The sequence below is a fragment of the Pleurodeles waltl genome, chromosome 3_1 (genome assembly GCF_031143425.1).
Source record: "Pleurodeles waltl isolate 20211129_DDA chromosome 3_1, aPleWal1.hap1.20221129, whole genome shotgun sequence".
Classification (NCBI taxonomy): Eukaryota; Metazoa; Chordata; class Amphibia; order Caudata; family Salamandridae; genus Pleurodeles; species Pleurodeles waltl.
The window spans coordinates 951233665-951258011 of NC_090440.1; positions in this window are offsets into that span (position 1 = coordinate 951233665).

Below are 24347 nucleotides of genomic sequence, written 5' to 3' on the forward strand. Positions count from 1 at the left end.
CACAGGGTACCTTGCTTTCCCTCTGGGCTAAGTTGGGGCGATGTTGTTACTCTCAACTCTCCACCTCAAAACTAAACAACCTATGCCCTAGTTGCTTAATAGTGCCCCAGTTGTCATGAGTATACTTGCGAAAAAATCCCAACTTGGAAAGAAAGCTTAATTTGTCCAGTTGGATGATTTGTCTTCTGTTTTAGCAAGAGTGAGTTGATGGGAGAGTGTTGTTTGCGTCTGTGTGGGTCCTGGAGGGTGTATATGTCCTGGTTACTTTAAAAAGTGATGAAAGATGACAGGACAATGTAAACTGGACATGGTCTGTCTTTCACACTTCTTCCCACCACGCCAAAAATGCTGCAATTGAAGACAAGATAAGAGCACCTGTCTAACCACTCATCCATGACATCAAAGTCCTTCCCAAGTAGGTTCATAACAATGCACAACACTGTACCAATCATGCACTCTTTTGGTGTAGCTTACTACCCCGGTGGCTAAGCACTTCGCCCCCCTACAGGTGTAATAAGCGCAATGTGAATTCTACAGTACAACAATACACATTAATTCTCTTGCACTGCCCCCACTCTTTTGAAAGAATACCAATTGGACAGGGAAGGCAGTGGGAGTGGGACATGACTATCAAAGGTATGTGGCAGAACTTTAGACAAGACTGTCATTTCCCCCACCTTCTTGGACAATCCAAAGCGTTGGAGTAACCCCACCCTACCAGTCACTTACTTTTAATTGCCACATTAAAAGTAAGTAGGGCTTACGCTATCAATGGGCTTTCCAGTAATGTGCAAACTAGCTCATCGCAATTCCACTACTTCCTAGTTGGTTTACAGTTGTTTCCTGGTCTGTTTCCTCCCCACCACCGAAATGCACAGCCCCACAGTGCTGGACAAGAGCAGCAGTGTGTTGGCGAGCAATGGAGTGGCAAAAGGTGAAGGGTAAAACAGGATGCTGCTTGATTGAGGCTCGTGTACAGAAGTACCTTGTTGACCACATTTTGCAAACTACTTTTTACATGACAAAATTGGAGATGATTTTCTCAAAGGCGAAATTTTCTCATTGTGAGCTTGAGCAGCAGATTGATGATCACTGTAAGTCAAATTGTTAGCCCCTAAAAATAACAAAATATTGCATTGTCACTGGGATCACGTTGAATTCAGCTGTAGAAACTGCTAATTGTTAATGTTAGATTCCTATTAGCACCTACTGTTTTGTTTATATCGCATATGTTATTTTCAAACATGTCTTGATTGTTTTTCCTTAAATTACAAATAAAAAATACAATTTATGATAGGAAGCTCTATATTTGCCTTGAGATTTTGCCTTTGCAGCCTAAAGACACATTTTATGGAACAGCTTTAGGCAGAACAAAAGCAGTGCTCTCCTAGACCACAACTTACCTGGAGTAAGCTTACCTTGTTGTGACTGTCTATATTTCATCATTCCTTTGCAGCTGTGTTTTGTTTGCAGTGTCGTAAGTGCTCTGAAGCAGGCAGAAGGCTGTATGCTGGTGACAGTAAGGCACCTTTTGCATGAATGTGTAAGTACATTATACTGATGTAGAAGATGTGATCAATATAAATAATTCACAGTACTTTTTATAAGTAGGGTTTACCATTTTTTGCTGTTGGCAGTCCACAAAAAACGAGACATGCAATATGCCACTTAAAATAGACTTACAACACTGGGATCTAAAGAAACAAAGGGCCTGATTACAACTTTGGAGGAGGTGTTAATCTGTCCCAAATATGACGGATACACCACCAGCCGTATTAGGAGTTCCATAGGATATAATGGACTCGTAATACGTCTGGTGGTATATCCGTCACTTTTGGGACAGATTAACACCTTCCTCCAAAGTTGTAATCAGGCCCATAATGTCTCCCAAGTGAAACGTTTGGAAACAGGAATGGTGCTATGCCTGCCACCTACAGGTACAGCCTGAAGTACTGCCATTGCAAGCAAATTCCTCCGTTTCCTGGCTCATCCACCAGCCCTATCCTTTTGACTGCAAGCACAATGTTGTTCCATGTAAGGTTCTCTAATGCATCTTCCAGTCTGTGACACTTAACAAATGTAATGAATGAATAAATAAATATTGAAATACATATTTCAGATTTTGACAAATAAAGAAGCCAACAAATTAAACAATCAATTACAAACATGTTGTATTTTTGTATTTGGATTTGCTCTGCAGGTGAGACTAGAAATTCCACAATTCAGAATCTTAAGCTTGGGAAAAGCACATATACTTCCAACAAAGTGTAAGCCTTGAAACTTGCCATTGTGGCTCAGCAATCCTTTGTATACCTCTGAGCTTATGACTACCAAGAGGCTCTGCCGTCCTGTTGTTTTAGGTTTTTAGCTGCTAGAAGGTAACCATGGTGAGAATGAATAGAAAACTAGTGGTCATGTCCCTGAAGTCTGAATGGCATCTGCAGAGGTGAATCTCTCCCCCCCACACACACACACACCCCAGTCGTCCAGTGCCTCATTACTGTAGATCGTTGTGAGGGATTCTTGAGTGGGACTTCATAAACAGAATCTTGCAGAAGAAGAGGATCTCAGGCACGGTGTCAAGGATTTATGTAGGTGAGGAAACAGTGCTGTTATATGGGTAATATAAATATAAATTAGAATGTTGAAAGGTAATAGAATGCTGGTGCACTGAAATTCTACTGGAATCCTTTTGCATGAAAGTTTCCAAGCAACGGTTCTTGGTGACAGTTGATGCGGGACTTGTATGCGAAGGTTTTGCTTTAAAGTGGACTCCTCTTTTAAACTATAAATAACCTTTTTTAATTACTCACCTGAAGTCCTATGGATCATTCCTAACATATTGGTGACAAGGATGGGATTAACATATTCGGGACGAGGGGTCCTGGATGAGTTCACCTAGTGGCTTTGTGCAGTCCACTCTGCAAGTGTGTCGTCCTTTCAGAGTTCCTGGCCAGTGGACCATCCTGAACCACGCTGGTCTTCCTGTTGCGCTGTGGGCTGGAGTTTTGGTAGTACTGCGGTGTGGAGTGGGCCTATACTGAAGTTTCCAAAATCAGATTTGATTGAGGTGAGTTGTCCACGAGCTCGGGCTGATGGCACAAGTGTTCAGATAAGTAGACATCATTCAGGCAGAACTTGTATGTTATGTAAGCCACCAATCACCGCATGTGCAAAGGTCAGGCGGAGTAGCTACATTGTGGTAGCATGACTGTCTACAAGGCCAGGCATGTCTGCACGTTTAAGATGCTGCATCAGACATTTAGATAACACTTGTTCAGCACGATCAGATCACTTCCACCAGCCTGTGCCTTCGGTGACAGGCACACCTGTTTTAAAACAAATCGGAGCTTTATTTAAACATTCTATGTGATTATTGCAGATTAGCGTTTTTTAAGGAGCTTGACTTACAGGTGGAATAGTAGATATTTACTTGAAAGTGCCAGCACGTTTGGTGACCTGCACCCCACCATATTAACATTGGAATTAACTTCGCTGAAATAGTTTAAAGGATACTTTTACAACTGTCGAAGTGCCTGCACATTTGGTCATAGGCACACCATTATCATTTGCCAAATGTATATAGGTTTTATACTGCTGCAACTGTTATAGGCACAGGGTATTGCATTCATCTGAAGAAAAAAAACCTTACATAATTTATTTCAAATACAGTGTGCACATTTATGTATTCAGCTTTGCTCATAAATAGTAACAGGACTGTTCGATGTTTCACATCTATTATTGTATACAACATGGCTTCGAATCACTATTTTTTGATTCAAATTACACCTTTCTTACAGCATCCAGGAAAACCACCCATGAAGTAGAAAATGTGGTTACGTTATTTTGAGAACTATTTAGTGGCTGTGAATGCCATTAAATTTTAACCCAGAAGAAAGTTAGCTTTACTTTTCAGCCACTTGGGACAAGAGGGAGAACAAATATTTGATAATTTACCTGAAGCGTATGAAAAAAGTGGCTAGCAAAACTATTGAAGAACTTGTATCTGCTCCTAGGCTGATAGATTTGACTTATAATTTTGGTGAAACTTTAGATATGTACATTAGAGACCAGTTAGTGCACAGCTGTTTTAAAAAATAGATACAAGAGCATTTGTTAGGATGCATAGATCATACCCTAATAGAGGTTGTGGGCATTGTGAAAGGTATTGAGCGCTCACTATTCTCGAGTAATCTCATAGCTCAAGAGCAAGCTGCGTTTAAGAGCAAAGAAGCGCACACATTCAGTTTGGTACAAGTAAAGGATAAGAAAATGAGGGCCAGATGTATCAAGATTCCAGTTAGCGATTCTCAAATAGCGATTTTTAAGAAATCGCTATTTAAAAAATGCAAAAAGCGATGTAGCAAAATTGAAAATCGCAAATAGCAAAAACAGCAAACTGGAACAGCCTGATGACATCACAACCAGGAAGTGAGTCAGCACATGCTGTTTCCAGGAGCCACACCCACAGGAGCAGGGAGAGAGACACAGCCCAGCATCAGGGAGCCAGCATTGTGAGCAAGCCAGGACCAAACAGCAACATGACCAATGCTGGAAATGGGAAGGAGAAGGGAGACAGGAAGAGGAAGCTCAAATTCAGTGAGCAAGAATTGGAGGTGCTCACTGAGGAGGTTGTTAGGAACCAGGACAGACTATTTGGCAAAAACTCACTCCAAGTACCTGAGAGTGAGAAGCGGAAAGTCTGGTCTGACATCCAGACAAAAATATGCGCAGTGGGTGTTGCGCAGTGCTCTGTGGAGGAGATACGCAAGCGATATTACGACTCGCGTTCCCATGCCAAAGAGAGGGTGGCCAGCAGGCTAAAGGAGGCAAGGAGCCCCAGAGGCGGACCATCCACCCAGACACCGTCCACCCCCATGGAAGGCCTGGTGGAGTCTCCATTTCTTCCAGAAGCTGTCAGTGGCGTTACTGACATTGACACCTCAGGGACACCCAGCACCAGCAAAGGTAAGGCCAGCAATTATGTGTATCCCCATATGTGTATGTACAAATGCCTTTTAGGAAATAGATAGTAGCTTGATGCACAGTGAAAAGTAGTCCATGTCAAATCTTACATACAACACAACTAAGCCTTATGGGAGTGGTAGTACCCAACCCTAAGGTGAGTACACAACATAAATAGCAAGATAGTGGTCAGCCAAATAGAGAAACACCACAAATGACTTATAGTGATACAATTTAATTGTAAATGTAAAGCAACAATGCGACATTCTGTGAAAAATGCAACAGCTGACATGCTGCACATTGTCCTTGCAGATGCCCCGGTCCCTGCTGCTGCAGGATCTGAAAGAGTGTGGGAAGCAGAAACACAGCCACAGTCTGACTCAAATACCAGTGAGTCCTACAGTATTGCTCATGCTAGACGCAGGGCAAGGGTGTTACTACTCCCAGAGTATAACCTGGACTCAGATGAGATGCCAGAAGAATCCACACCACCACCAGAGGCCAGTCCCACAGGAAGACAGCAGTCCCTGTGCCAGCGACAGCGACAGAGACAGTCAACTCCCCTCAGGAGGTGCCACGATGCAGGCAGGCAGTGCACAGATGAAGGAAAGTCCCATCAATCTTTGGCGGCCTGGAAGCTTCCATGCCGAAGGTGTAGCACCTGCAATGGAAACACATGAGGTCACTGCACAGTTTGTGTCTCTCAATTACAATATGGGATTACTACACAATCAGTTGGAGACTCTGATCGAGGAACAGCAAACATCTGCTGAAAACACCAAGGAGTTGGCACACGCCATTGGGGAACTCTGCACTGAGGATATGGCAGAAGCGCGTCACCCAGCACAGGCGCCATCACTAATTCTTGGGAAGGTTTGATAGCTTCAGTAGATCCGTCAATCGGCTCGCAAGTTCAACAGCCTTGATATCATGGTGTGCCGTGGCCACACAGGTGGAGATGGCACATTGCAGTCGGGACGCTGCACAGGGATTGGTGCAAATAACCAACATACTGGATGCAAATCAACAGCGAACTGGGTGTTGGGTATACTGAGGGGTCCTCTAGCCTCAGCAGTCTGACAGTCCCTGTGATTGATCTGAGGCGTTGCAGTGCCAGACACAGTACTGCATGTGAACCTGCTACAAGAGGTGCAAGTGAGGGGACTGAGCACTCTAGTGGAGTGCGTGGGCATAAGAAGTGATATTGAGGGCTACAGGGGACTACCTAAACATGTAGCAATACAGTTATACTATGATGCTAATAGTGTGACACTGTTAATCGTTCATGTCTGCCTATTGTGCATAGCTATGTCCTATTGACACATTTGTTACCTGAAGTCAAAGTCATAAAGATGCTAACTACAGAAATACATATAATTGAAGTGGAGTTGTCATTGCTTGCGTCAAAAATGGTTGCACATGATGTCAGCACATCTTTGCCTGCCCTCTGCTGCACTGCTCCTGTCTGCTGGTTGAAGGGGTGGTAAAGGATCATCATCCTCATCTGAGTCCGGCTCCGTGAGTTCCACTAGTATGCCCCTGGTGGTTGCTATGTTGAGCAAGATAGCACATGTGGCCACAATTTTGCATGTCGTCTCTGGGCTGTACTGTAGTGCACCTCCACTCTTATGGATGCCCCTGAAGCGGCTCTTCAGCAGCATTGCGGGTTGCCCTATGTGCAGCATTGTACCTCCTCTCTGCTGGAGTTGCAGGGCTCAGGAAGGGAATCAGCATATAGGTGCGCACAGCGTAGGCACTGTCTCCTGAATGCACAGAGAGTAAAATGAGTACTTGTGATATCTGACCTCACACTTACATCAATGCAACATTGTTAACTATCAAATTACCTAGTAGATATGTTCATCACCAAACTCCTCAGCTAGCAGTCTTGTATGAATCCCGCTGTGGCAAAAGATGTACGAGTCATGTGTGTTCCCTGGGTATCTGGCCACAAGATTGGTAATGATGGAGGAGGCATTGCATATCAATTGTATGTTCATAGAATTATTGTTTTTACAGTTGCGATACACATACTCGCTGGCCGATGGTGGACAGATTGCTACATGTGTCCCATCGATGGCACCTAGGATATGTGAGAACTGTGCTATTTGGTAAAAATTAGTTTGCTCTAATGCCTGTGGGGTTTTGGGGAATCTTGTGTACAGTTGTATTCTGCTCAGCATGGCATTGAGGAATGCGTTGAAAAATCTAGAGAGGGCGCTCTGTGATACCCCTCCAACTGCTGCTATGAACCCTTGGTAGCTCCCTGAGGCTGTAGGTGCAGGGAGCATGTTACCTGCACATGGGTGGGTATGCTATTGCTCCTGTGTGTTGTGCGCTGCAGCATGGGTTGTAGCTCAGCTGTCAGGTCAAGTATCATGGCTGAGCTTAACCTATACGTCCCATAACTTTCCTCCTCAGTCTGGTCAAAAAGGGTAATGCGCACTCTGAAAATGCGCTTTTGTCTCCTCCTCCCTCTCCTCAAACCTGCCAAGATCCTCATTCTCCTCGCCATGATGTAGAGTGCAGCCATTGTGGAAGAGCAGCTGATGCATTCTGGGCCTCTTTATATAGGTTGCACCTGGTTACCACCTGGTTTAAATTTGTGGTAAATTGCATGTGCAAAAGGCCATTCTGCGAATAATCGCAATTTGCGATTTTTTGACGCATCGCATTGCGAATTGAATTTTTCGTGTCACAATCAGCGTATCGCAAATAGCATCCTGATTTAGCAGATCGATATCTGCAATTCGCTAATCGGTGTCGCCATTTGCAGTTCTCAATTAGCGATTCGGTAATTCATACCGCTATTTGCGATACGCTGCGTGCGACACGCAAATTAATGTCTCATTCGCAAAAAAACGCTATTTTAGCGATTCCTTATTTTTGTACTGCAAATGTTTTTCATACATCGCAAAAGGCATTTTTGCATTTGCAAACAGCCGATTTTTGCGATTCGCACCGTTTGCAAATGCAAAAGGCTTTGGTACATCTGGCCCTAACTTTTGTACAAATAAAAACTCAATTATCTTCCTTACATTGTGGATCAAAATCACATTTGTGAAACAATGAAAGTTGGTCAGCTTTAGGAAAAGGGTGTAATAAATGTTAAAAATAGGACATTTTTAAGGGGTCTGCAAAGGAGGGAAGAAACAACTGAGAGTTAATATTGTAGACATTGAAATGAATGATGATCTAGTGCATGATGTCTCTAATGAGTTCTCAAATGTGCTGTTGAAAGTAGAAATGGAAGGTGATCAATGGATTAAAGTTAAAGGGCCATTATGTGAAGTGTTGGTGGGGGATGTTTCACTGTCTATGATGGCATATTCTGGAGCTCCCATTACGATTTTCTCAGATTCAATGTTTTTCAAACTGTGGGGGCATAATAAGAAATTGCAACCTCCAGATATTAATCCAAATGCTTTTGGAGTAGAGGACATTTACATTCTGGGTTACTTTATAGACATATTAACATGCTTGGGTAGGAAGGTCACTATAAAAATGTATGGTGCTTCAAAAGATTGTAATCTTGTGCGTTGGCAAGATTTAGCCAAATTGGGTCTGATGCTAGTACCTGAGGGTAGTACTCCAGTAATGGTAGCACCAATGCATATTTCTTATTTTTAGAATTCCCAAGAAAAAGATACAAAACAATTTATAACAGAGTTCCCTGAAGTATTTTGTGATAAAATTGGTTACATTGGAAAATTTGGACACCACATCAAATTAAACCAGGATGCTGTTCCAGTTGTTCATGAGGTGAGGCACCATTAAGTGCTTGACGTGATCTTAAAAAAGTGCTGCAAAAATTGAGTGATGAGGGGATAATTGCTGAAACTACCTCTTCTGCGTGGGTTAGCCCAATTGTCATTGTAAGGAAAAAATTGGAGAAATTTGTTTATTTGCGGATTTATGTGCATTAAACAAGAACATTAAAACTGCTTGTCATCCTCTCCCGAAAAAATTCACAAACTATTAGCCAATTTAGGTCAAGCGAAATGTTTCAGCATTCTTGATTTAAGATCAGACTAGCATCAAATACCCCTAAATACTGCTTTCCAAGAATTGACTAATTTCATTACACCTTTTGATGCCTATATGTTTTTGACAATGCCTTTTAGGCTAGCTTCAGCTACAAGCGTATTTCAGAAATGTATAGAAACAACTTTAAAGGGTATCAATGGAGTACAGGCATTCCAGGGCGATGTCCTGATTTTTTAATACAAAATGCACAAGCATAATTGTGTTTTAAGAAATGTTTTATCTGTATTAAAAGAACATGGTATTACTTTAAGATCAGATAAGTGTAAAATTATGGCAACTGAATTACATTATCTGGGTCACAGAATAACATCAGATGGCATCAAGCCAAAACATTGTCTCATTAAGGCCAACAAAGAAGCACCTGCCCCTAAAGATAAGGATTCTCTTAGGTCTTTTTTAGGGCTAAGTGAGTACTAGTCAAGATTAGTTAATGGCTATGCCTTTGCAGTACAGTCACTTAGATCCTTACTTAAGAAAGGTGTCACATTCACATGGAATAGTGAAGTGAAGGATGCCTTTGACATATGTAGCAATCTAATTGTTTCAGCTGCTGCCTTAACACCGGTTACCGCAAGAAGAAAACGCATATTGACAATTGATAGTAGTCAAATAGGACTTGGTGCAGTGTTATCTTGGTAGATTGATGACAAAGAAGTTACCATTGCATTTGCTTTGCAGTGCTTGAAGGCTTCTAAAGGCAACTACAGCACCATTAAGAAGGAAGCTCTGGATTGTACGTGGGCAGTGGAGAAATGTAAAACCTTTATATGAGGCAGTAGAGTTACCATATATACTGATCATAAGCCACTTGTTTACCTTCTCAATGGTACTGAAACAGGTAAGGCTTCTGCCTGCCTAGTAAGATTGTTGTCACAACTTCAAGAGTATATTTTAGCCATTAAGTATATTTCTGGAGGTAAGAATATAAGAACTGACTGTTTATCAAGAATTCCTCTAGCTGATGGTGATGAGGATGGCTGCCAGGAGGGTGTAGAAACCGTTGTCACTATGGTTGAAGACCTAGTTGAGGGCAATGCTAGTATAATATACCAAGCCTGGTTTTAAGCACTACAAAAAGATGAGGTTTTATAGGATTCAGTTTTTAAAACTTGGTTGGCCAGGGGAAAGGAATCTGAGCAGGCGATTTGCTCAGATGGCACAGGAATTGTCAGTTATTAATGGTATTATCATGCGTAATGACAAATGTATTCCACCTTCAAAGCTTAGAAGCAATTTGATTGAGTAAGCTCATGAGGGTCATTTAAGAGTTAATAGTGCAGACAAGTATTTAAAGCACTTTTATTGGTGGCCAGGTTTGGACTCTCATGTAGATGAATGTACTCATAATTGTTCCACAAGTCTGCTTTCTGAAAAGCATTGGAAAACTTCAGAAACTCCGTTGAATATGGTGCCCTTGCCAGAACCTGTGTGGGATAAAGTTGCACTTGACTTTACAGGTCCATTTGAGTTTTTGACTGAGGAAAAAAATACATGATTGTGTTGGTGGACTATTTTATTAGATGGGTATATATCTATTTTGTACCCTCTTCAAGCACTGAATGTGTGATCAATTTTGTTTTATAAGATTTTCAGTATTGAGTGTCCACCAAATACTTAGATACAGATAATGGAACACATTTCATGTTCAGAAGCATAAAGGAATTTGTCAATTCTTTAGATATTAAACATTTTCAAGTGGCATTATACTCACCGTCATCAAATGGTTTGGTGAAGAGTGTTAGTAGAATCCTTAAAGAAGAAGTACAGACAGCAGTAGAAGCCCATATAGATGTGGAATGATTTGTGAGGCAAAAGTTATGGAATTATCTGAATACACCACAGGGTTTTCATCATTTAAACGTATTAGGTGGAGAACTCCTAAGTCATTGGTGAATCTGGATTGGGTACAGAAATTAAAGTCAAATATGGATAGATCCAATTAGGGAATGAAATAAATATTAGACAAGGTATTAAAGCATAGGTCTAACAAAGGAAAAGTTTGATAACAAACACAATGTGAAAGAAGTAGCACATAATGTTGTGCCTTGGTTTTAATTAAAAAAAAATATATAGTATCAGAAAAGGAGTATCAAGGTATATGTCTCCGTGAAAAATTGTGAAATCTCAAAAAAATCAGTGTTACTGTCAGAAAAAGGTTGGAGTAAGAGTGATTTGATTAAATTGACAGATTTTCAGGCTAAAAAGACTCTAAGTAAAATAAAATGAAAGTAATTATGACTGGTTTGATTATGGAAGTTCCCAGGATAACACAAAGTCTTTTAACCAAGTAATTCAAAGTTCTCCAACTGCTTTTTCTCTTCCAGATTCACCAATAGCTGTGGAAACTTCAGTTGACAATTCTGTGATTACTGTTTAAGAACCATGTAATAATTTGGTTGAAAGTGAAAAAACAAATACCCTGACAATTCCAGATCTGTTTGTGTTACTTCTGTACCTTCAAGATTTCGAGATTTTTATTTAGGTTACTTTTTATGGTGCTATTACCAGCACAGTTCTGTACTAGATATTTTAATCATTTTGTTTTGTTTAGAAGGAGGAAGGTGTGTTACTTGTGTAATATAAAAAGAAATTAGAATGTTGAAAAGTAATAGAATTTCAGTGCTCTGGAATTTAACTGGAATCCTTTCAAATGAAAGATTCCAAGCAACGGTTCTTGGAGACAGGGACTTTCATGACAAGGGTTGCTTTCCAGTGGGTTCCTCTTTAAGCCATAAATAATCTTTTTTGTATTACTCGCCTGAAGTCCTATGGCTCATTCCTAACACGTGCTGTGTTGGATTTGTCTCCTTGTCTTTTTCATGCCACTGCCTGTGCTGACAAATAGGTCAGAAGTTGCACATGGTGCGGGAAGGAGTGCCGCCCTCCAAAGGTACCCAACTCCTGTGTTTCAGCAGGTCTAGTGGAGCTTTCTAGGCACTTTACTACAGTTTTTTGTTCTACATGCAGACAGAGTAGAGAATTCATAGTGTTACGTGGTAAGTTACCCTAAACTTCAAGCAGATCTTGGCTGCTAGGTTTTGATAAAGATCTGATTTCTTATGTTATGTCATCAATGTTCTTCATTAAAATTTGAGTAATCATTTAGTGGTATTATGAAAAACCTTTTAGTTTCTGTATTTATTTAAAATCAAAGGCCTATCTTTAGCCACATGTTCCACAGCACATCGTGGGTCGAGGAATTCATAAAAAAGGTCTGTGGAAGCAAAAACAAACTTTATGTATTTACACAGTGTTTTAAGTTGCTATGTTAGAGAGCAAAGCCTACAAAACCTTTACTCAAATCCTTTGGTGCGATAGATGCAAAATCCCAACAAGACTTGGCATCTCAGGTGCACCTGTTTGCTGATAGTCACAACTGAGAGTCAATAACTCACTTGTTCTCCTTCAGAGCTGGCTGTTGTCTCGGCCTGACCCCCAAGTAGAAATGATCAAACTTCAGCCTCTTCAACTGAGTGTGTGAGAGCATGAAATCTCAGATAGCCATATCTACTACTATTACAATGAAGGGGAGCTTTTTGTGTGATGCCGAACACCCATCGTCAGAGTAGAGTCAAGTGTTGGTCTAACAGCCAATGTTCCTAACATCTTAATGCACTTATACACGACATTTGCATTGTGTAACTGTTTCAACTATTACTGCCCTGCATGATTGCACAAGTATGAAATGCACTTAGATATGTTTCAAGTAAACTGTCCAGGGCACATGTGTGTTTAAATAATTGCAGTTTGTGATAAATAGTTGGTAGAGGTGCTTTCGTTAGGTATTGTGAAATGTCAGTCTGATTTCAGCAAGATTTTTACATGCACACAGAAAAAACTGAAAAAACACACACACACACACACTCTCACTCTGGTTTGAAAGTTCTTTAAAAATATTGGTTATTTTACAGAATATTCGGACACATGTATCAAGCGTTTTTGCATTCACAAATGGTGTGAATGGCCGTTTGCGAATGCAAAAATGCCTTTCAGTATGTATGAAAGGCATTCGCTATGCAATTTTAAGGAATCGTTAAAATAGCGATAACTTAAAATTGCAAGACCGTTTAGAGAATCGCATATTGTGATTCTCTTAATAAGAAATCGCAAATAAGGAATCCTTATTTGCGATTTCTTAAGCACATGTATCAAGGTTTTCCTTAATGCGAATTGGGCATTACGGAATCACAAATACAAGTTCAACTTGGTGGTAACCATGTGCAAATTTAAAAAATGCATTTAAAATTGACATGTAACGCACACGTGCCCCTTTGGCATTTGTGCGCCTTACATATCCTTAAATAATTTTTTGGGGTGCAGCAGAGGGGGCCTTAGGACCCCAGCACCCTGGGTTTTTGCCTTTCCCAAGTTGCGAATTCCAGTTAGGAATTTGCAATTGGGAAATGCAAAACATGTGCAAATATGGGCCTACAGGCCCATAGGTGCAAATGGGCTCAAAATCGCTATTTGAGATTCGGTAATAGCATTTGCGATTTTTAAGAAATCGCTGGCACCGAATTGCAAATATGATACATACCATTTAGCAACTCTGAAAAAGCGATTTCTTAAAATTCGCTATTAGAGAATCGCAAAGTGGATTCTTGATACATCTGGCCCGTTGTGTTTTCTTTCTTAGTAATCATACCATACCACATTACTCTACCCATCCAGTGCCCCTTCGGACTCTCTCATGCTTCATGAACGTCCTATAATGTATTTAAGCATTATATGCCAGCCTGATTTGTCGTAAAATCTCCAAACTCCCCTCCCCTCCCCTCCAATTTTACTGGCCAAGCTACGCCTCTGCCATTTATTGGAAGTTAGTTGCAAAAACACTACGGGCATATTTTTTTTATTTTATTGTTTTTGGTATATACTTTACATATATACATTTTTTTTTTATTTGTTTATTTGCATTTATAAAAATCAAGAACCATTAAACAAAACAAAGTACCGTTCACATACAGTAATCAGCCAGTGCAATCAGCGAAGGCTGCCGGTAGGGATATTAACTTGGTGGTAACGGTCAATCAGCAGAGTAAGTAACAGAATAAAGTAGTCCTTTTCAGGAACGTTGTCATCAAGTAGCACATGTGAACATGAGAAACAGATCTTAGGAAAGGAGGGGGAAAAAGAAAGAGCATAGAGAGAGGGGAAGAAGAAGAAGCAGCGTTACCATCTTAACGCTCCTACGAAGGAGGCCCACATCCCAATACCTCACAAGGAGGCCAGTCCCAACAAAATGCCCTTGGGGAAGCATAAAGGACTAGTTGTCTCCCTGGGCGCGGGCTGTGAGAAACGCCGCCAAGGGGGTCCATATATCTTACAGGCAGGAGCCCCCCGGCATCAATTCCCAATTTGTCGCCAGCTGTTACTGACAGTACGCAACATCCTTCAGCCATTCAGCACACCAGGGTGTCCGCTTCCGGCCCCAGCACATTGCCACCCTGCACTTTGTTAGGAGCAACAACAATCCCATCAACCATCTGGATATAGAGGGAATCTCCTTTACATATCCCAGAAGCACCACCTCAGGAGTGCGCAGCAGCTCCAATCCCGTTATCTCATTGTGTGCACGCATCACCCCAGACTAGTATTCGCGCAGCGCCCCAGAATCCCACCTCAGATGCAGAATGTCAGCTTCCAAGGCCGAACAACGTTCACATCGAGCATCCACCTTAAGAACCATTCTCTTCAGTCGGCTAGGCATGTAATACAAACACTGTTAGAAGTTAAAATGTATAAGGCGAAGCCCATAATTAGGGGAGAGTTCCCTCATCTGAGCGCAGTAGTAACGCCATTTTTCCTCTGAAATGGGAGCACGCAAATCCGCCTCCAAGTGCACTCTAGCCCTTTATTCAGCAAAAGGTTCTGTAGTTTGCAAACAAACATACACATAATAAGTCACCCAGCGCAGTCTCCAAGAAGATGAACATTCCCGCTGGGAATCAAGACCCCAGTGTGGTCATATTTAACTCCTGGAGGTGCTCAGACTGCTGGCCATCCTCCAACGGAGGAGGCCTTCCACATCCCGCACCGGCATCGACAGCGCGAACACCTCGCGCACCCCAGCCCGCTTTAGCAAGCATGTCCAAGTCCACGCTGAGCACGCCACAGTGTCTACACCACGCCAACGGGGCCGGGGCGGACCGCCAACCACCCCATACAATCTGTCCGGCCATACCGAGTCATATTCAGGGGCCAGGTGCGGTAAGTAGCGAATGGGATGCAGCCAGAAATATACAAAGTGGGCCTGCTCAAAATAATAATAAAGTTCTAAATCCAGGGCCGCAAGCCCGCCTTGCTCGACTGCAGAGTTAGAGTCTCCTATGAGACTCTGGGCTGTTTCCCAGCCCACACAAGGGCCACAAGCAAGGATTTGAGCCATCTTGAAAAGCCAACGGTAACAAGAGGTAGGTTGACGAAGAGATACAAGAATTTAGGCAGAACCACCATCTTGGCTATAGCAATGCATCCGGTCAGTGAGTGTGGCAGCAAGCGCCAGACCGCTACCTTTTCCTCCAGCCACGTTACCGCCGTACCATAAGTAAAACAAGGCCAAAATTCTTCCACCATACTTACAAAGTGGCGCAATGCATGCATTACGCCACTTTGTAACCCTTTGTGCTACATTATGCATGCGCCAGGCATAATGTATACAAAGGGGGCATTCCCTCATTAGGGGGGCTGAAAAAATGACGCTAGGAAATCAAACAGATTTCCTTGCTTCATTTTTTTATCTCACTTTTGACGCCTGCTCAAAGCAGGCGTTAAAAGGGGGCTTCCATTATTCATAATGGGCCCATATGTACTCTACAGGAGTAGCGCCAATGTTTTGGACAGGACATCAACACGGGATCCCATTTGCATTGCAACAAATAAGGGAATTCCTTTGAGAGCTGGGATATTTTATGTTTTTAAACATGTAATGGTTTTAATTAACTATGTACTTTAAATAAATTTGAATTTGAAATTGATTGTGCACAAGAATTATATTTTCAATATAAAACATGCACATGTTCCAGATCAAAAAGGAGTACAGAAAAATAATTCCAAATACATATTTCACAAAGGGGGTAAATGGAAAGAGATCAAAGACCGGCAAATAACGTCTAACAAACACTAATAAGTCTTGTGAATATAAAAAAGGGTTTAAATGCTGTTGAGTTTGTCCAGGTGACCTCCAGATTTGCAAAATAAAAATCTCAAGTGTGGCAATCTGGACCATTCCCTGAAACTAACAAAGCATGCCCAATCTAGTTTTATATTTCTAAATGCTTGTATTGAGTTACTTATTAAGAAAAGGATATTGTTTTTTTAAGACTTTGGTAGTTGTTCATCTATCTGTTTATGGTTCTGGTCCTCAATTTACACATTATCTCCTTTATTCGTGAATTGCGCTTATCAAATATTTCACTGGCAGTAATTCCTAAAATTAAACAGATCAGGAAAGTAGGTTCTTCCTTTTCCTTTTTGAGAGTGCCAGCTTCAAAGTGTCTCCCATTCTAGCTCTAGAGCATCAGTAAGAAGAAACTTCAGTTTCCGAAACTTCTTAAAATGTGGTGTTTTACCATACCATGATGTTTTCTGAGCCTGTTAGTTTTTTGACCTTAGCTCCGGGACACTCCTAGGAGTAGATGAGCGTGGTATAAATATTACCATTCATTCATTCATTCTTACAAATGATTCACAATCCACATTGTCAAGTCAAGATGGCAAGGTGTTATGAAAATGATGCCTCTAAAATTATCATTTTAACATCAACCAGCGGTTTGAACCACTGAGGTTACATTTGTTGTTATATAATACAATTATGATCACGCTATATGAAGAAAAAAAATAACAAACTTGCATGACCTATTCCACAGCTCCAGTAAATGTCATACAACATTAGATGAAAATGATCATATTTTGGATGCAGTCAATAGAACCCCTCAAATTAACTTTTTTTGAACCAGCCTCAGCGAGCTTAAGATCAGCTCCAGTGATCTCTGGTGCAGGGAAAAGACCTCCTTACATCGCCTTGGGATAAAAAATGGCATAGGGTGGCATAGGGAGGCGCTAGGGGCTTGTAAATATGCCCCAAAATGTTTCCAGTTTGGGAATGCCATTCCAGGGATGGTCCGTTGTAGGCCTCATCACTGTATCTGCAGCCAAAGAACTGATAGGTCACATTGCAAATTGTACGTTCACAAGGGGTCTTAAAAGGACCTGCCTAATCAATATTAGTTAGGTAAGTTGAAGTTTGCAACCCACTGCAAATGTACAGTTCGAGATGTGACCTATTAGTACATAGGTCGCAGAGCAAATTGCCTACTTTTTCTCTAACCAGTAGGTGTGTGGTTACACATCCCTGGTTTGCAAATTGAAAGAGTACATCAGGCCCATTCTTATTTGCCAATTCACTTAACAGCATTTGCTGGTTCCTATGAAAACACATTGCAGGTGTCTTAGAGCAAACTGTGTATTTAAGTGTAGAAAAAACAGTGAATTGAATTCCAATGTATACCCAGTGAGGTTTCTAACAGGAGTAGAGCAATTTAGCTCCTAAACTGAGCAACATAAAAGTCTATTGGCATTTTCACAGGCAAGGAAAGTGACGTCCTTCACTAGAAATATCAATCTGCAACTTTAATGAAGAGATTTACATTTAAGGATTCAAATCCATAACAATTTATGAAAATCTCCATCATATAGGAGCGCAACATCTAAACACAAAAATACTAAAGCCAAAAAGCTGCATGGGAAGCAACAATAAATGTACTTATTTTTTTTATTGCAGGCAGAATACACCAAAATGTGAATGCACAGGTAATTTGAATTCTAGGTCAAAATATAGTCAAATTCAAAGCGTTCAAATATTTGATGCTTTTCTTCCATCAAGAAAGTCCAAATTTCACAGCATGACCTCTAAATGATGTTATTGCTAAAGGTAAGATCATTAACTTTGCACAGTTTTTCTTGTAATCAAAAAGTCTATGAAAGCATTATTGGGGGCAGGCACCCATGGAAGAGTTTTAGCTATATCTGTGCCAATTGGCAAGATACTATCAGCATACAACAATATTTTCAATATCAATTAGCAGTTTTCACTCCTTTACTTTTATCTATCTTGATGATAACTATTGCTAATTGTTTAAGTACCAAGACAATCAATACTTACAATAAAAAACAGTCCTCTTTTATTCCTTTCTACAATCCCATGTGGTCAGAAACAACAGCATACATTTGTATTCATGGTAATATGACACAGGGAGCACAAAGCCTCTTCAAGGTTGTAATTCAAGCTCATAGTCTGCATAGTACTGCCCATCTATGTGATCAAATGCTTTCTCAGTAACCTTGCTCAACAAAACATGCTAGTTTTCTAGTCCAGTGTCAATGTTCAATAAATGTTATTTATACTGTCTGTAGGAAGCTGGATTCTGGTTGCAGTACCTTCCCTACCTTTTGCCTGTTTTTCAATGCAACTTTGATTAAAGTGCACTGGGTTTCTGGTAACCAGGTCCTCAGTGCCAGTGTTCCCTTCCTATAACAAAACACCTGGCCACTTGATCCCCAAGTGGCGAGGTCCTTTAGCACCTCTGTAAGTCCCTAGTAAATGGTACTCAGGGTACCCAGGGCATGGGTACTGAAGAGGGCCCCTAAGAGCTTCAGCACAACTTGTGCCACTCTAAGGGACCCAGTACCAACCGCATGCAGCCTCCCATTGCAGTCTGCATGACAAGATGCTCCCAAAAGTGAAATCACAACAAACCCCCCAGGACAGGGCGATGACCACTCCCCAAGGGAAGTGGTCACCTAGGGGCTGTAGTGACCTCAAGTCTAAGCATCCCATTGGCTATACCATTCACTCCCCTAAACATCCCTCTAAATTGAGTATTTAGGGACTGTCTGATACCAGGAAGACAGATCTTCACTAGACACAAAAGAAGAAGTGGAATCCTGATGACTTGAGAACCAGGGAGCACAACTGATTTGGCACCAATCCCGATGGCCCTCCTGCTGCACCTACCCTTGAGGAGCAACTAACCTGCCCTGCCACTGCAACCTCCAATAAACCTGAGAGCTGCCAATGCATTGCAAAGCACCAATAAGAACTCCCTTGAAGCAGAGGAGCTGCTTCCTTGCATCTTCAGGCACCCAAGGAAAGAACTGTGAGGACCAAGACTGCCAAAAACCCAATGCTGGACAGCGCCACTGCACCCGAACCGCATAACCCGCGCTGAAGTGGACAAATGGGGCCACAATGGTTCCCAGGCTCTCTAGAGACATAGTATACTCCACGCTTGCCCTCTGTACTTCCCAGCGGCGTCTTCAGCCTCTGTGTGCAGACCCCACTTTTACCACGAGTGACCTGGAGAAAAAAACTCTAGGCTTCTAAACAGCTCTGCATCCGTCTGCCCTGGACCGAGGCGAAGAGGACCAAGGGTGTCCCGCGTCTCCCATCCTCATGAGACCCAAGCCTACTTGTTGGCTTGATCAGACTGGGACCCCAGCCTGCAGTCTGTTTCTGTGGGCTTCCATTCAACCATGAGTAACTCTAGCACTGGACATGATGCCTATTGACACCACTGCACCCGAGCGCCACAGCCCGAGGAGAAGTGGACCAACTGTGTCATTACATGCCAGAGGACCTTCTAGTCTGGGGAACTGGCCGAATACAGTTTTTGCTTTTCCCCATAGGATTGCATTACCGCAACCAAAAATTGAACTGTGTCAACTTTTAAAAACTGTAAAAATTCCTGTCTCAAAAAAGCACTCATCTATTCTGGTGAGCTTGGTATCAAAGATGATATAAAAGTATCTGCTGTTTTTATAAATTGGTGTTGGATTTCTTTACTGAGCATGTGTCTCACTTACGGTATAAGTGTGTGCCTTGCATGCTTAGCACTACCCTCTGATACGCCATACTGCACAATCACACTACCCCAAAAGAGAGCATTTGGGATGTCATTTGTGCCTCTGTGATACCCCTGGGGTTTGCCCAATGTACCTCATTTTGGTCCAATATATAAAGAGCCAGCATCCTACACTTTCCCCTTATGGAGTGAATGCAGTTCGGTTTGGATGAAGCAATGTTTTTGCAATCTTCTGGCCTATAATTCAGACTTTGTTTTATAGATAACGTTACTTAAATTATTTAAACATCTAAGTCTGAAACTTTTATTGAAGCAACCTCTTTCTTGGTTAGGACATACGTCATTTTAGATACATTAAACCTTCCCTGAAAAGCCTAATTTGAAATATATTGTTGTACATTTGCCAATATATATATGATAGAACTGTTCTTTGAATCAATCAAACCATCTGAACAAGAATTGTTATCCTCTTGATTGAAGCTCTGGTGGGGGAAATACTTGTGCATTGTTTGAAGCATTCATGATAGCTGCATTCTCCTCTAAAATCATTGGAAGCTGTATCTTTTCTACAAGCTCAGTTGCTCAAGCTTTTGTCATTTGGTTTTGCAATATAAACTATTTTTAAATTTTGAAAAGTCTTGCTAATCAGAATCTTAGACTTTTGAGACTGCTCAGACTGATCACTAATTATACTTGCATAATTACTATTCTTCAATCATTTCAACCGATTGGCTAATGGATCACCAACCCAAAATGATTGCCTGATCCCAACAAGAGTTCTTTTTATTTAAGTAATTTTATTTTCTAGCAAAGTTTAATAAACCCTCCTATGATCTCTTGACATTCTGTGTTCCTAGTATACTTTTCCAGTTCATGTTCCTCCACTCTTCTCTGTCTTTTGAAGAAAGCTGTAGACCATTATATTTTACAACACAGCTCTGTTTTCATTGTTTCCCAAACATTTTATTTTTATTTTCCATCAATCGGTGTTTTCTTTCCAGAGACTATGCAAGGATGACCTCTGTGATTTCACACTGCAGGCTCACTCAGTAGCAATATGGCCACTATCCATCAACTTACGCTTGAGATTTCTATAAGGTCAATGATATGTTCCTTTGATGCATGCTCAGACAGACAAATACTGTCAATGTAAGCAAAGCAAATATTTTCCATCAGCTAAAAAAATTATCATAAAAAGAAGCTGTGTGAAGCCAAATAGAAAGCCTTGTTTCTGATTACGTTATTAACCCCTTGCAATTAAACAGTCACAAATTATTTTTCAAACTCTATTTAGAAGCTGAGCTCTGCCACTGGCTAGCTTCTTATAAATAGTTAAGTAATGTAATTTTTTGTTTAGCTGAAACAGTTTTTTATCGGTGTACCCTTAAGTGTCAAAGTTTTTTTTTTTATCTGCTTTGAAGGTGTCATTATATAGGGTAATGAAGGCTAACAGAGGCATTTTCTTAGTTCATTGTTTTCCTACTTTAGCATTATTATTGTTTCAAACATTTACATACCGCAGATGTTGCACATATTATTCTGGTCAGCATAACACTAATTTTAACAAACTCCAAGATGGCTGATTATTAAGCCCTGTTAGGATCCGCATTCATTTAATACTGAATGTTTACTTGTGCATTAAGGTTGTATGTCAGGGGCACGAGGATGTTCCATGTGATCATGCAAGTTAAATCAATGGAGGCCGACTTAAATGCTACGAACCAGCAATCAATGCTTGCTGAGGTAAGTCTTTAAATACTTCATCTCTTTTTATATTATAACATAGTCAAATATAGCAAGAGCACTGGTCAGTTTACATCTAATAAGCATGGTCCACAGTGTAGTGTAAAAGTTCTACTTTCAACATGATGTCAATTTTTGGTGTTATAACTTTCCATGTCCTTTAGAGATCCTCCTCGAAATAGTATTCTTCATGATATAGTTCACTAACAAAGCATCAAGCTGTTTTTGTTTTTACAGATTAGGGCCATATAACTGCTGCTTATCGGTAGTTATGTGCCTCCAGATGTGATGAGTTGTTTGTTGGGTTACCGGTTTGCTAGCTGCTTTTAATGATATGGGTACAACGTAGACACGTATTTGTTCTGGGATTCTGCTTTGCAATTTTTGAATAAATATTTATACCTGTACACAAAATATTAGGTTCTTTTTTGTTTTACACTCTTGTAATATATTATATGGTATTCCTAGTAAGACTTATCATGGCCAGGGTTGTTACATCTTACTTTGGGGTGGTGCATTGCTAAACACCTCCAAAATGGCTGAAATTTTGGCAAGGTACATAAGCTTGTTAAATAGCTGTATTTTCACTATTCAAGTTTTCATAAAGAATGTTGTAATTAGTTCCAAGGAATTTAAGTAGAGTGCTACACAATGTTCTCCATAATATTGCCCAAATATACTAATAAATGTAATGCACTAGGCTTAACTTTTGCTATTATTACATTGTTACTTGAATAATTACATATAGAAGGGATTCTGTAGGCTATTACTACAGGATCATGAACCTTACATTGATCATTATAATGTATTTTTTTCTTTTCTTTTTATAGATATACCTATTTATTGGGCAGATGTATTTCCTTGCTACATGGCTTTTCAAATGTTTTGTTGGGTAAGAGTTTCATCGTACTTTATTAATAAATAGTTGATACAATCAAGCTGTTCCAGGTTTAATGTATGCTACAAATTGTAAATTAACAAATGCAGGACTGAAGCAAGTGTAGTTTTCATGTACTACACACCCGCTGTTCCACATTTGAAATGTGTTACTAGTATCCTGAAGAGAGAATCCCTTTCACTGACTACTCAGTAGCCCGACATGAAATATTTTCTCACCAATAGCTATTATGCGTAATACACTTTCTAAATAAATAACAGGGGATTCTTTCCTCCAGGTTCTCCCTATTTTCTATGCTTTTGTCGACCTGTTTTTAAGTACTTAACAATATGTCTATTTATCGTTAGTATTGTCGATTTAAAGCGATGTTCGATCAAATATAGCCTTGTTTGAAGAAATAGTGGAATAGTATAAAACTTTATTTTCAATCTGTTTCAGCAAGCAAGTGCTTCCAGACCAAATACATAACGAAATTCTCATGTATTCCTGTTGCGTCCTAAATCCTGAAGAGCTATATTGTTGCATATATTTCTTTCAGGCTTGGAAATGTCCCAGGAATGTAGAGATGAAACAAGTTGACTTGTCCAAAAACGAAATTATGTTTTGTAGTTTGGAGAAGTAATTATAAAAAAGCCTCCAATTAAAAAATAAATGAGGAAAAGGAGCTTAGATTTAATCTTACAAATAAATAAGTGGATTAAAAATCACATACAAAATAAACTGATAATTCAATAATTTATAACATTATGAAATAGGGTAAAATCACCGTATAATTCTCGGTAGCCAGGTCTGTACTGAGAGCACTAGTACTATACCTTTTAACTAATTCCATGTTAATGAACAGTTTCTCACTAATTATTTTAAAAAAACATAGAAAAGTGTTGTTTGTCTATGGGCCTCTTTGCCAGCCACGTTTATGGTACCATAACGTTTTGGGTCAGGTCTAGAAACCCTAACAAGTTAATGTACATTACCTAGATCTACACCTTTTCAACCCTTGGATGAAACTCTTCAATAAGGCCAAAAGTCTAGTATTTTTTTAAAGTCTTAGCAATATTTTCTAAGTTACTGGGGTATGATGTTCTGTCCTCCGTAGCAGATTAAGAGGGGTTTTCCAAGTGAGCAGAGAGACATATATTTTTTCTCTGCCCTGCTCTGCTCCTCTAGCTGTAGCGGATGGCTCCAGGCAAACCCCTCTTCTGTTTGGTAGTACAACACCTCCACAACTCTGCACAGACTTGGACGGCATTGAACACCTTTCCTTAATGCAAAGGTACCATATCTGAGTGGATCCTGATGTCTCTCTTACATTTGAACCAGTGATTTCTTCCAGCCTCCTCGTTGCATTGTGGGGTTTAATGGAGGTGCTGGACAGGCATTGAAAAGCTGGAAAGCTAACTCTGACCCTACCAAGTTCCAATTGATCACCTATGAGTTGATATGAAACAATGTATGAAACAATAGGCCAGATAGCACTATTCTCTAGAGTATTCCTGTGACATGCAAAGCAATTAGGATTCTCTGTTGTCTAATACACTGAGTATTCCCAAAGGTACCATCATATTTAAGCACCTGATACCACTGTTCATGCTTCTCCAGAAATCAATTCTTGGGGCCTTTTTCCACAGAGATGAAGCCACCTCTGACAGCTGCGATCTGCAAAGTGGCCAGCATCAGCCTCCATCTAGAATAACCATAAAATGCACTTGAAGAGGAAGAAGAATCAAACAGCAATAATTATTGTTACTGTTTTTCCTTAATCTCCCAAACCATGAATACTGACCATAAGTATATATATAGTTACGTGTTGGAAGTCCTTTCTCTAAGCCTTG